Source organism: Symphalangus syndactylus, chromosome 15, assembly GCF_028878055.3.
Source record: "Symphalangus syndactylus isolate Jambi chromosome 15, NHGRI_mSymSyn1-v2.1_pri, whole genome shotgun sequence".
NCBI classification, from domain to species: domain Eukaryota; kingdom Metazoa; phylum Chordata; class Mammalia; order Primates; family Hylobatidae; genus Symphalangus; species Symphalangus syndactylus.
In genome coordinates, this window is record NC_072437.2 from 7,368,767 (window position 1) to 7,380,867 (window position 12,101).

Consider the following 12,101-nt stretch of genomic DNA (forward strand, 5'->3'; position numbering starts at 1 on the left):
CGGCGGAAGCGGAAGCGGCGCGCGCCCGCCCCGGCGTGTCACCACCGCGGGTCACCTGGGAGTCCTGTGAGTGCACTGCTGAGGTCGCCTGGGAGCCCCGCGGGTCACCGCCGAGGTCACCTGGGAGCCCCGCGTGTCACCGCCGCGGTCATCGGGGAGCCCCGGGGCTCACCAACGAGGTCACCTGGGAGCCCAGCGTGTCACCACCGCGGTCACCTGGGATCCCCGCGGGTCACCGCCGCGGTCACCTGGGAGCCCTGTGAGTGTATCACACAGGTCACCTAGAAATTAGTGTCACCGCCGAGGTCACCTAGAAATTCGTGTCATCGCCGAGGTCCCCTGGGAGCCCCGCGGGTGCCGCACAAGTGCCCCCGCCCCTCCCCCTGGTTCCGGGTCTCCACGCCCTCCTGGTTTGCGGGCAGCCGCGGAGCCGCGAGTGGACCGAGCGAGTGCAGCTGCCTCCGCGGGGCCGCGCCTGGCCGCCGCCTCCCTTTACCTCCGGCCGCACCGTGGCAGGTGCAGAAGCTGCAGAGGCCGCAGCAGCCCAGCGCGCCCCCTCCGCGTGGCCGCATGCCACCCGCGCCGCGCCCAGGTAAGCAGGTCCGTGGGTCGCTGGGTCCATGCGTGGGTCCGTGGCTGGCCGGGGATGGACCAGCCCCTCCCCGCAGGGGCATCGCCTGCCCAAGGACGCAGGACCCGGTGAGGGAAGCGCGCGCTGCAGGCACGGGGCTCTCCACCCTCGCCATGGTTGGCACCAAGCCACACTGTGCACTCGACACACGCAGCGTCCTGGCTGCCACCTGCAGATTCCAGCTCGTGTCTATGCAGCGCCATGGCCGCCACCACAGGGCCATGTGCAAGAAACTCTCTGAGCTCTCCTCGCCCAAAACCGCGGCTATCCCTTTGCGGTTTGGTATTATAGGTAACATGCACTTCCTTAAAGAAACAGTATTTCAGGCCTGTAGTCCCAGCTACTCCGGAGGCCGAGGCAGAAGCAGAGGCAGAGACAGGAGGATCATTTGAGCCCAGAAGTTTGAGCCTGGGCAATGTAGCAAGACCCATCCCCAACATCTCACTCCCCAATCAGTCAAAAAAAAAAAAAAAAAGAGAGAAAGAGAGAGAGAATTCCAGCAGGAAGAAGTACCCATTTCCATGAATGGTTTGGGAATTCAAGCATCAAATGGCTGAGGTTTGAACTACAGCTCATGCCAATAACATATGCACATGCACCAGCATTCCAGCGTCCAACAGAGCATGCGTGCAGCATTCCAGCATCCGGCAACAATGCACCAGCATTCCAGCATCCAACAGAGCATGCATGCACCATTCCAGCATCCGGCAACATGTGTGTCCCCCCAACATCCCGGTGTCCAGTGGCACATATGCACCTGGACGTTCCAGTGTGGTGACCTTTCAGGCACGGAGCAAGGCCAAAGGGATAAAAAGATAAAGGTGATGCAGTACTCCCCCTTATAGTGCCCACAGGTCTGCACAGGCCAGACAGATCTGGAAATAAATAATTCATAATAAAAAATAATTACAGAATAAGAGGTATAAAAACCACAGATAGAAAGTATTGAGTAAATCTGTAAGAAATGGCTGCTTTGTTTTTCTTTTTGTTTAACATGAGAAACGTATTGAGTATCAGCAGTTTCACTTAGTTCTACAGAATCTCTTTGGAGCCCAGTGAAAGGAGAACTCTGGAAAGGCCTCGGACTGCCCAGGGTGCCTACGGCTGCACAATTGCTACCTCCTGTCTACACATGGTCTGCAAAAAGTGCCCTCAAATGGGTCTGCTCCTAACCCATTCCCTGTCAGTTCAGGGAACCTTCACCACTCCCCATTCCCCACCGCCCCCCCGACCCCAACTCTGCCCCTCCAGCTTCAGGGAAAGCCTGTCATCAGGCAGAAGGGTCCTGAAATGCAAGCCCTGCCCTTTCCACTGGTCTAAGGCACAACAACCTCCCTGGTCCTCAGCCCACACGGCCCCAGGCCACACTCCCTCTGAGCACCTGCCCTTTTCTCCCGGCCGTTCTCCTGGCACGCAGGTGCCCTCCAGCCTGCCCAGCCTTGGGCTGCGTCAGGATCTACCAAGGGCTTGTTAAGCTCACACGGCTGGGCTCTGATAGCTCCTTGCTGATCCAGGAGATCTGGGGTGGGGCCCGAGGATGTGCATTTCTAGCAAAATTCCCTGGGATGTTGAATGTGCTGGTCCACACTTTGAGAACCCCTGCTGAAATCTGTTGCATCTTAAAAGCAAGATGAAAGGAAAGGGCCACACCCTCTGGCCCATCCCGCTTCTCTGATCTCCCTCTTCACCCCTTGGGCATTTCCACACATGCTACTGACTTCTTTCCTCAACCCTGTGCCATCCACTCTGTCCCCTGGCCAACATCCTCTGGCTGGCACCACGTCATGTTGGGTGGAGACCCTTGGTCTCTGTGGTTGTTGGCTTTATTACTTGTCAACTTGGCTGGGCCACCGTGCCCAGATATTGGGTCAAATGCTAGGTTAGATGTCTCTGTGAAGGTATGTTTAGATGAGATTGGCACTTACATCAGTAGACTTTGAGTAAGGCGTGTGACATAACGTGGGTGGGCCTCACCCAATCCATCAAGGGCTTTGAGAGAAAAAGACAGAGCTTCCCTGAGGAAGAGGGAGCTCTGCCCCCAGACGGCCTGGACTGCAACCCAACTCTCCCCAGTCCCCAGCTGCCCCTGGCCTGCGGATTCTGGACCTTCCAACACCCACAATTTCAGGAGTTGATTTGTTAAACTAAGTCTCTAGCTCTGTCAAGTCTTTATTCTGCCTTAAATTATAGCACAGATGATGCCATCTTTCCATAGACATCATTTAATACTTGCCTAAAGAATGACTGTCACCATTACACCCGGCATTAGGGAGCACTGGGCACTCCAGGCACCTGCCAGAGTGCTCCCCATGCTGTAAACTATTGGTCTTTACAGAGAGCTGGGAGAAGGCACTGTTTTTCGCATTTTACAGAATATGCAGAGAGGTTCAGCGACTTGCCCCAGGCCATACAGAGGCACAAAGATGTAGACCTGTGGTGTCTGCATCGGGGACGCCTGTAGTGTCGCAAGGGGAATGGCATCCACAAAGTTCCCAACAGGCAGACCCAGGACACTTAGGTAAGGTCCCAAGCCGTGTGTCCCAAGGGACGCGCTTCTTTCCATCCCTGGCTCGGCCTGTCTCCTTGGAACCAGAGGCGCCCCAGGAGGGAGGCTGAAGGTAACGTGACACCTGGATACCAAACATCCTCATAGCGACCTTTCTGGATGATCAGCTGCAAAGTGGAGGTGAGAAACGGGAGCTGGAGCAGGCAGGGCCAGGCTCCCAGAGCCAACCCCGAGGCTAGGGGAGCAAGGCTATGGAGGGGCACAGTAGCCCCGGCCACAGAAGGGCAGGCATAGATGTTTTCTGCACAGCCTCACTCCATGTCTTGGGAGGGGAATCAGAGAGGGTGGAGACTGGGAAAGGACTGTGAGGAAATTCACAAGCTCATTGTGACGGGGAGAGCCCCGTGGGATAACACCCAGCATGTCAGGGATGCACTGCAGCCGTGGCCCCAGAAATCTGGAAATGAACCCTCGATTCCAGACAATCAGGGCTGGCTCTGAGGTGCAGCGCTGAGCAAGGCTGGTGACTCCTGCCTGCCCAGAGCTCATGCTGCAGTGGAGGTGACATGGCACCTGGGTATGTGACGGCCTCCATGCGGTGACGGGAGGGCACCTGCTGGCACCTCCCCCTCAGGGGCCAGTGTAACGTGTGAACAGGTCCCTGTGTCCCAGCAGCGAGCAGGTCCTGGTCCACACGCGGACGACTGAAGGACTGCACTTCTGAAGTGGGGGACAGGGAGGGGAGGGGCAGGAGAGGAAGGAAGAGGAGGAGCTGCTGGACTTCTGACTTTTTTTATGGCTTTGCCCAGCAAGGAAGTCTGCAATTCACAGTAACATAAACTATAAACGCAGAATCAGTTGATAAGGACAGTTAGGAGATGGTCTTTTGGGGATAAAATCGGCAGGATTGCAGACCCGGACTCCATCATCTAAAGTTCTCACACACAAGTGACCGTTTCGTTTTGATGCATAAAACAAGTAACTTAATATGTATTTTTGTCTGAGTACAAAATCTTTGTGTTCACTTTGGAAAATATAGAAAATAAAAATAAAATATACTTTAACAGCATCACCTAGAGGTCTCTATCCTTCTGATGCCTTTTTATACAAAATTGTAACAGCAATGTCTATTCTTTGTAACAAATTTTTCACTCAAACGCTTTTTCATGATGCTGCTAATCTACATGATTTTAAATAGCTGGGTGAATATTCCCTGGGATGTGTGTTTCAAATTTTCATCAGGTTTTCTAGTGATTCTTGACTGTCATAAACACTGCGGCAAAGAAACACACGGGCAAATCATTATCTCACATCTGATTGTTTCTCTGGGTTAATTTCCTACAAGTAGAGGTACGGGACAAAGGGTATGGCTATTTTAAAGTTTCTGAAATCTGTACATGATTTTTATATGTGCAGTGTTATGGTAACATGCATCCATACGAGCAGACACAGGGCGCTGTGGGAATCTGCACCTTGTTCCTTGGCGGTGGGGGGGTCCCTGTCGCATGGAGCATCATGATGGGTTCATGCCATCCTGGGGGCAGCCCAGGTGTTGCTAGGATGGGTTTGTTTGGTTAAAAAACAAAAAGCAAACTCACTTTAGCTAGAACCATTTGCCTGCATGGTGGAGAGAGCTGCTCCTGAGGCAAGAACCACAGCTCAAAGCTTGACATCAACATGGGCAACTGTAGAACTTGGGGTGCCGGGGCCGCCTCAAGGGAATCTCAAGAGTCGTTGCTGTGGGCAGGGGCCATCCAAGGTGGGCTATGCACTGCCCCAGCTGGGCCCCCCCACCCCCTGCAACCCTGTGCTGAGGTGCACCTGCAAGTGGACGCCGTCTCCTCCCAGGCAGCCTGGTTAACCCAACCTCTCTGTTACATCGAATGTGTCAGATCCCCATCCACAACCCTTCCAGCGGGGGCTGCAGGCCAAGCCTGAGTCCGCTGCGTCCTTGGGGTGGAATCCCTGGGGCCTGGAGCAAGTGGGTGGTTGGTGTGGCCGTGCACACTGAAGCCAGTGGAGGAGCCGCCCTGCCTCTGCCAGCTTCTGCTGGGCCAGCACTCTTGGCTGTGGCCCCACCTAGCTGTGAGCCTGTCTCCCTGTATCTCTCCCCATCTTCCGTGGACACCGGTGGTTGGATTATGGTTCCTACTCCGGGGCGACTCCATCTGAGCTCATGCATCTGCAGAGGCAGCGGCCCCACCTCCACATGAGGCCACACCCACAGGCGCTGGGGGTCAGCACTCAACACATCTTTTCAGGGGACGCAATTCTACCCACAATAGCAGGAAAGGGACCAAGACAGGCTACAGAGCAGCCACATGTGGGACTGGCTGGTGCAGGGAGGTGAGTGGCCCTGGGGACCCCCTGAGGGCCCTTGCTGACAGACCTGAGGTTCCGCCTGGTGCCTATCCTGATCCCCACACAAGTCATTCCCTCCTAGCCATGCCCTGCTGTGGAGTCCTGAGCAAAGAGAGTGCTCTGAGGAGCTGCGGAGGCTCAGTGACCCTCGACCCGCTCTGAGGCCAGGCCCCAGAATCCTGGCCAGGAAGAGCGTGCCCAGACCCTGCTGGAGGAGAACGAATCTGCTCCATGGAGAAAGAATTCCTTCAAAAGCAACTTTAGATTCCACGAGATGTGCCTGGGCCCCAGGTTGGGAGGAGGACATGAAGAGACAGCGGCATTCCCTGCTGAGAGCGGTGGAGGTGGGTGGGAGCCACGGGCCCTTTCAGAGGGGATGTCTGTGCCCAGGGCAGAGCTGAGCCAGGTATGAGAGAAGGCTGCCATGACAGATCTGGCACCAGCCTGGAATAGTCCAGAACCCCTTCGTCCACCTCCCAGAGCTCCAGGCACAGACAGGTTCTCACCCACGGGCCCCACCCCTTCAAACATCTTTCAGCTGCTCAGAGGGGGGAAGCACATCCCGCACCAGGACAGGCCAGATGCTTGATGAGAAGCGGGTACCAACGGGATTCTTCTTGGAAGAGCCAAAATGAAGGCAAAGATGCCTGGATTCTGGGTTCAGCAAACTACTGTGTGTTGAGGGCATCAGCTGCCTGGGGGCTCCCCTCCCGCCTGTACCCTGGAGAAAGGGGCAGAGCCAGTGCACACGGGGGGCTCCTTCCTCATACTCTCTCTGGGTAGTGGTTGGGGCCTTCCCTTCCAGAGCCTGGGGGGAGGTCCTGGGAGAACGGCTCGGGAGCTGGGGCCTTGAGGGGTTTTGCTCCGGAGTTAGGCCTGTGCTTTGCTCAGCAGCCCTGAGCTGAAGGACAGGGAGTGCCTGATTGCTGTGGTCTGGGCAAGAAGGGTCTGTCCATGCTGTCAGGTGTGAAGGCTGCACTGGCCAGGGACCAGGCCTGGGCACCAGGGATGTGGCCACCAACTGGGTCAGCTAGAAGTGAGGCCCACCCCCATGGCCGGCTCCTCACAGCACAGCAGGCCTGGCCGACACCACACAGGGACCGCAACCCACTGGCACATTGAGGCCTCTGAGGAAACAGCACCGCATCACTAGACGGTAAGTCCACATGTGTGTTTGTATGTGTGTGTGCATGTGTGAGCATGCCCGTGTGCACATGTATGTGTATGTGCATGTGCCTGAGTGTGTGTGCATGCATGTGTGTGAGCGTCTGTGCCTACACATGTGTGAGCATGTCTGCATGCGTGTGTGCATGTGTAAGCATGACTGTGTGCATGTGTGTGTACGTGTGTGAGCATGTTTGTGTGTGCGTGTGTGTGCATCTGTGCATGCACAGGTGTGAGCATGTCTGCAGGAAAGTGTGTGTGTGCATGTGTGTGCATGTCTGTGCATGTGTGTGTGCATGCCTGGGTGTGAGCCCGTGTGTGAGCGTGTTTGTGTGTGCATGTGTGTGTATGTCCCCTCACTGTGCAACGGAGAAGCTGGCGCAGGGCAGAAACTGGAGGAGGTAGGTGAGTGAGGAGCAGAGCGGGAGGGCGGGAGTGAGGGTGAATGAGTGGCCTCTCGTGGTCGCAGCAAGGCAGGAGTCCCCTCTGATTCCGTACTCCAGCAGGCCATCCATCAGTGGCCTCTCCTGGGCTGGGGCGAGGACTCAGTGTCACACAAAGCACCTTCCGGAAGGACCTGAACTAGGAGGACAGAGGGGCTCACTGAGGGTGACCGCAGCTCCCGGGAAGTAGCAATGGGGATGCCCTTAACAGCCCAGCTGTGTGTGTGGCCACGGACATGGGAAGGAGGGCCGCAGGTCCCAGCCAGGCCATGGCAGGAAGGGCCTCAAGAGGGGTGGGCTCTGGCCTGGGCCTGGGACCCCACACCAAGCCCACAGCAGCCGGAAGGGAACGGCAGGGCCAGTCCCACCAGGCCTGACCATGTTCCCTAAGGAAGAACCAGAGCTCCTCAGATTTTAAAGGAAGACTTGAGGCCCTGTCCCCCACCCCTGCTGCATGATTGCCCAGGCCACTTGGGAACCAGGCATCCCCTCCCAGGGCCAACTGAGCCCCAGGGCAGAAGACTGCTCGTGGGAAGGCAAATGCTTGTCCAAGTACAAAGCAGTGAATACCTGCAAAGATCACTCGACACTTTGAAATTAGTGCCTAGGTGTATTTTATTATAATGACAATAAAATAATAGCAGAGTCACTTCATCACGTTTTGTATTATTTTAAGCCGTGGTGTATGCAGAAGGCTTAGCAGCCTGCATCTTCAGAAGTCTTCAGGGCTCTGCCGTGTGCTCACATGGACACACCTGGAGAACAGGTACAATGTGGAGGCATAGCAGACTCCCCCTAGTAGGAATGCATGGGAAGAGCAGGGGCAGGGAGGATCCCAACATCCCCGGAAGTGTGTGCTTCAATGCCTGGTCACTGCAGCCCAAACACTGGAGGCCCCTTGGGGGTCCCCACCTGAGCTGCGGCAGGGGCTGCAGTCACTCACAGTGGAACCTGAGCCCCCACGCACCACAGAGAGCCACTGGGGTTGGCCGAGTTATGGCCCCCAAGATGCTCATGACCTGATCCTTGGCGCCTGTGAATGTCACCCTATGTGGCAAAAGGGCCTTGCAGATAGGATTAAGTCAGTGACCTTGACCTGGGGAGGTCATCCTGGACTATCCAGGAGATCCAGGGTCATCCCAGGGTCCTTCCAGCAGGGCAGCGGGAGGCTCAGGCGGGGAGGAGATGTGAGGACGGATGCAGGGGTCTGGGTGGTGCGGCCATGAGCCCAGGAATGCAGGCAGCACCTGGGGCTGGACAGGGCGAGGAAAGGATTCTCCCTGGAGCCTCCAGAAGGGACTAGCCCTGCTCACATCTTGGTGTTAGAACTTCTGGCCTCCAGAGCTACAGACCATGAAAGTGTGTGGTTAGCCAGTGTTTGCGGTGATCTGTCAACTGCAATAGGAAACTGACACAGTCCTGGACACCGAAACCCCAAAGTCCCCCTTCCCCAGAATGACGGCCTATCCCGCCCCCTCGGAGAGAAACTCCAGCATCCATCACACCCACGTTTCAATGCAACAACCAAAATGAGCAGGGGACAAGGCAGTCTGCTGGGGTTTAATGCATCCCCCAAAGGTCGTGTGTGGGAAACCTCACCCCCAGTGCCGCCATGCTGGGACATGGGGCCTAAGAAGAGGTGACCAGGTCTGAGGACCCTGCCCTCGTGGCTGGACGAGCACTGTTTTAGTTATGGGAGTGCGCTTGGCCCCCTCTCGGTCTCTCCGCTCTCTTGCCAGGTGAGGCCGTCGCTTGGGAAGATGCCGCTCAGGGGCCCTCACCAGATGCAGCTCCTCAATCTTGGGCTTCCAAGCCTCCAGGACCATGAGCCGAACAAACTTCCATTGTGTGTAAATTACCCAATCTGCGATACTCTGTTACAGCAGCAGAAAACAGACTAAGACACAGCCCCTCAGGGCAGGCGTCCGGGACAGAAGGCCTCTGCCCTGAAGGTACCGAGGGACCTCAGTGACACAGACACCTCTGCCGCAGCCCTACGAGTGAGAACAGAGAGAGGGCTTTCCCCACACCTGCAGGAGGGGCTGCTGCCGTCACAGACAGAACAGACATGCGTGACCATTCAGAAAGCCTCATGAGCCTGTGTGAACTCCAAATATTCTAAATTCAGTTTCCAGCACCTGTGCGTTGCTGCTGTGGACACGCCACGCCACGCCACTGTGCAGCTTGGTTGTCGTGGGTGTGTGCTGCACGTGGGTTGCTACCAATAATTCACTTTTGGGTTTTGACATCCCTCTCGCCAACAGATATTCCCCCTCTGTTGATGCTAGGGGAATGAGATATTCCCTCTAATAGCGAGAAAATCTAACTTAGAAGTGAAACGCATGGAAACGCGGAGAATACCTTTGAACAGCTCAGACCTAGACAGCGGTGGACAGTATCCTCCTGTCCTATTGTTCTGTGAGCTGCCAGCAGTTCTCCCCCCAGGATGACCCACCTCCCTCACTGCAGGAACAAAGCGCACTGTGTTCTCAAGAAGGAACAGCTTCCCAGAGAGAGGAAACCCCTAAACAGCGAGGCCGTGCCAGAGAGTAAGGAGAACGCGCTTGTTCTGAAACAAAGGACCCACTGATGTCACACCATGTCCGAGAACTTCTCGATGAGAGCCCCAGATGGCAGGATGTATAATATAAATATAACTGACACGCCAACTGCTGGGGCCAGAGTGGAGAGACCCGGAGGACAGGGGGTGGTGAGGGAGAATGTTACGAGGTGATCCCAGCACAATTCATTAAATTCTTTCTAAAAGAAAAACTAGAGGAAAAAAGCATACGGTATGTCTTGAACAAGCAGAATTGGTAAAAACAAGACTTTAAAAATTAAACTGGAACTTTTCAGATAAAAACCTCTAGGTTAACATTTATCCGCAATACCACCACCAGGCATTTGGGATGCGACGCTCGTTCTGTGCGTAAGGAAGTTTCTGGAAGAGGCATAGCGGCCACAGGAGACCTCTGCTTTTCCTGCAGGACCTCGGTGCTCTCTGGGTGGAGGTGCAGCCCATCCTCCCACCCAGGCTTTGCTTCCACGGCAGCTTCTCTATTCATGGCTCTCCCATGATCCATCCGGACCCTGTGCGGGAGGGTCTCAAAGAAGTCACCTCGAGCCTCCAGGTGCTCTTAGCCCCAGGGCAGAACCTAGAATCCCACCAGGAGGTGCCTGGCACACGTATCCCACACATAAGCAGGGCTGGGGGCATTCCAGGCCTGAGGAGCCGAGTGAGGAGAGGCCCCAGGGGTAATGAAGGCACGGGAAGCAACAAACCCTAGAAAACAGCAAATGATCCGTGCGGTCAGCCTGGGCGTGTGCCGGGCAGGTGGCCAGGAAGGAACGATGCATTTCAGGGAAATGAGGAAGGTGAGTCAGGATGGAGCCTGGTCTTTGGTGGGTCAGGGGTCAGCCTGCTGAGGCCCCAGTCCCAGCCACCCACACACACCCTCGTCGGGGGCTGTGCGGGTGTCGTGTGGATGTGGCTGATTAACACCTGCGGTCAGCTGGCTCCCAATGGAGCATGTGCCCCTCCACAGTGGGCTGGGCCTCATTCAATCCCTGCATGGCCTTAAGAGAATAGGACAGGGTATCCCGGAGAAGCGGACACCTGCCTGCGACTGTCACATGGAAATCCCGCCTGGGTCTCCAGCCTGTGTCTGCACTACAGAGGTCAGACATGCCAGCTGCACAATTGCATAAGCCAGCCCATGACACGGGGCACACAGACGAACCACGCACGTCCACGCATCCCCTAAGGTTCTGCTTCTCTGAGAATGCAGCAGGCCTGGTCTTGAGAGCCCAGGAAGAGCTCAAAGTCTTTATTTGTTGGCACATGAGGCATCAGGGAAAGAGAAACACCTCAACAAACTGGCATCTGAGGAAGACTGACGGCAATGGCTGGGGAACGTCCCAGGTAAGGGAGTCAGAAGAGTTGGATGCTGAATGTGAAGAAATTTTAGGAAAATCTAACCAAGTTATTTTGCTTAGCTTCCCTTTGTGTATCTACAACGCTGATGGCAAACATCTGGATAAGTCAAATAGAGCTCTTTAAGTATAAAATAAAAACTAAGTGATAAAATTAAATTCACTTTCACTGAGTTGCTCAAAGCATTATTCTAAATGAAATGTATATTAATTAACTTCACAAAAGTCATCCACCAAAGCAGAATTTCCACATTACGATACACATGCTGGAAGAAGAGACTACAAGGTCACAGGTTAGAGGTAACTTAAGTTATAAAAACCCATGAAAATGAGATATTGTAATAAAAACACACACACAGAAATGTACGTAATACATAAACCATATTCTACTTCATGAACAAAAAAATCAATAAAACAAAAACCTGACTGGAGTAAGACCTTGAAATAGCACAACTGGCCACGTCTATCTGGCGAGGAGGCGCGGCATGGAGCCCAGGGTGGAAGCCCAGCTCATGTGGCTCAGGACCCCGGGGCCGCGGCCCCTCATCTGCAAAACAAGATTAAACTAGGGCAGTAAGATCCTAAATCTCCATCGTTCTATGAAGAAAGTGGGCCAAAAAGTCCAAAGCCTCTCAGTTTGGGGACATCACAGCTGACTGCTGCTGACTGATGAGCACACATGCGAACTCCATTTCTGAAAATACTGTGTCCTCTAAAAGGAAACCAGGGGCCCCGGAAAATGCCAAGCATTGACCGCCTGTGCTGCGATGGCATTTGTAAGAGCAGCCCCTGCTGAGCTGAGCGTACTGTCTGTGAGCAGCAGGGGCTGGTGGGGGAGGATTCTTCCATTTGTGCAGTTCAATTAGAGCTCTCCAGGGTCACATTAATGGATAATGCACCATTAGCCTTTGCTCTCGGGGGCAGCCTGTAAATAAGGCTTTGCACACAATATCACAAAGGCATCACAAGAATGACACGCAGCAGCCACTGTTCCTCAGCAGCCATGAGGTGGGCAGGAACACACACATGCTTCTAAAACATGCACCAACGGGCAGAATGTGAC

The 12,101-nt window shown here is 54.9% G+C and overlaps 1 protein-coding gene and 1 long non-coding RNA gene across 14 annotated transcripts in view; one reads left to right on the forward strand and one right to left on the reverse strand.

Annotated features, from left to right (window-relative positions):
- LOC134732593 (uncharacterized) lies at positions 1-4,206 on the forward strand. The gene is made up of 2 exons (XR_010115896.1): positions 1-592; positions 1,234-4,206. It is a non-coding gene; the product is annotated as an uncharacterized lncRNA (long non-coding RNA).
- MCF2L (MCF.2 cell line derived transforming sequence like) overlaps positions 1-12,101 on the reverse strand; it is a 204,822-nt gene that overhangs the window by 125,207 nt on the left and 67,514 nt on the right. The window contains exon 1 of one of the 13 annotated variants that reach the window (XM_055245329.2): positions 497-515. The exons of 11 other annotated variants lie outside the window; for them this stretch is intronic. The gene's annotated coding sequence lies outside the window, so the exon portion shown is untranslated. Of the gene's footprint in view, positions 1-496; positions 557-12,101 lie in introns of those variants that run through there. One more of the 13 variants, XM_063618540.1, reaches the window with a different exon arrangement.